This window comes from Mirounga leonina, unplaced genomic scaffold, assembly GCF_011800145.1.
Source record: "Mirounga leonina isolate KUSES-001 unplaced genomic scaffold, KU_Mleo_1.0 Mir_95, whole genome shotgun sequence".
NCBI lineage: Eukaryota > Metazoa > Chordata > Mammalia > Carnivora > Phocidae > Mirounga > Mirounga leonina.
The window spans coordinates 11,405,398-11,407,568 of NW_023270865.1; positions in this window are offsets into that span (position 1 = coordinate 11,405,398).

The window sequence follows — 2,171 nt, forward strand, 5'->3', positions numbered from 1 at the left end:
CTGTGGTGTATTTATTTACATGTCTATTTAATGTGTGGTAGCTAGAATCATGCCACCCTAACGCCTACCATGTCTATGTCATAATCTCCAGAACCCGTGAATATGTTGGGTTAAATGGCAAAGAAGAATAATGTTGCAGGTGGAATTAAGGTACTAATCTGACCTGGAAATAGGGAGGTTATTCTGGGTTCTCCAGGTGGGCCCAGTATAATCCCCAGGGTCCTTAAAAGGGGATGAGGGAATTGGAAGAATGTCAGGGCCAAAGGGAAATGTAAAATCCAGAACGGAGAGAGACACAACATTTCTGGCTTTGAAGATGGAGGAGGGAACCATGACCGAAGGAATAGGGGTGGCCTCTGAAAGCTGAAAAGGCAAGAAAACAGAGTCTTCCCTAGAGCCTCCAGATTTTAGCCCAGGGCAATCCGTGTCAGACTGCTAGCCTACAGAACTGTAAGATAATGCATTTGTGTGGTTTAAGTCACTAGGTTTCTGGTAATGTGTTAGAACAACAATTGACAACTAACGTACTCAAGGTAACTAATTTTTGGTCATCTTTATTTTGGAAATACTTTTCTAGTTTATTTTGTTAATCTTTATTTTGAAGGTACTTTGCTGGTCTGTTTTGAATTTCAGTAAGTACAAAATGACTTTTAAAACCTTGGCCAGTGATATACTACTTCAAAGGGACAAATCCGTTCTAAGAGTGATTTACTTAACATTTTTTATGCTAACGTTTTCTCCCATTTTCATACTGTTTCCACCATAAGTAAAATAAGGGACATTAAATGCTGTGGTATATAAAAATAACATCCCGATTCTTTGGTACTGAGGATAATCAGTACGTCCAATGGTACGTTGTCCTCTACCTGCTGTCATTTCGTTTTCTGGTTGAAGAGTTGGAAAGCAGTCAGCTCAGACCAAGGGGCTTTGTGTTACCTTGATAGCCCCACGAAACGGGAGTTCTTTTCTTTTTTTGAAATAGGAGTTCTTCATTGATCTTTATAGTGCATTCCTGCTTGGAAGCGTCTATGATTTTGCATAACTCCTGTCATTTCATTGACCCTGTCGAAAGTTATCCCCATGATCTATTACTGGGACCAAGAAAAAATGAACTCCACCCTTTGTGTTCACAAGCAGATGCGATGACAGACTGCAGCAGGCTACTGTGATATTCGTGGACTGTCTGATCTAGACTTATGCTTCCAGTCGGGCTGTCCAGGCACCTACATGGCATTTGTAAATTACCACTCACCTTGCATCTCCTTACCCGATGTAATGATTTCCACATCAGCCCAGGATTGAGAGGAAGAGCTTTTCCCAGGCATGGGCAGCCTATAGCTCTGTGACCTATTAATCAATTATGTTTATCCATAACCTTGTGTTGGGGGGAGGCAGGGCAGGGTGGAGTGAGACCAAATTGTGAAAAAAAGGACATTTTGTTACAAGGAAATTAAAAAATTAAGATCTCTAAATAGTTGCTATGTTCTGGGAAGGCATCCAAACACGATTTTAAGGGAGGAGGTACTGGGTGTTTTTGGTCTTGTTTTGCTTTTAATTCAGTTGTGTAACGAATAACAAACTAATTGGAAGGAAGTGTATATAAATTTTGCACCACTTTTAAAGGCCAGCAGTAACTTGGAGGTGAATTTCCTGTGTGATGCCAACATTTAATGTCTTTCTAACCTTATATGTTTTAAATGATGAGAAAATTATAGCAAAAATGCAAACATATGTCCTTGTCCTTTCTGATTGTTTAAAAATTTAAGCCCAATGCAGGGCTCAAACTGAGGATTGTGGATCCTCAGTTCAAGACCCAGCTGAGATCAAGAGTTGGAAGCTTAACCAGCTGAGCCACCTAGGCACCCCTGTCTCTTTCTGATTTTAGAATACATTTCTCTCTTAAATTTTGACCATTATGTGTCCATACCGAGGGGTTGGATGAATACCAGTATGAGACTTTCTTATTGTGGCAAAATGTACATAACATAAAATTTACCATTTTAATCCTCTTTAAATGTACAGTTCAGTGATATTAAAGACATTTACACTGTTGTGTTACCATCACCACCATCCATCCTCAGAACGTTTTTTATCTTCAAGGCGTACTTTTTTGATAGGAGGCAAGTTTAATTCCCCCGCCTGGTACTTGGACTTCTTTTACTTCTCACATT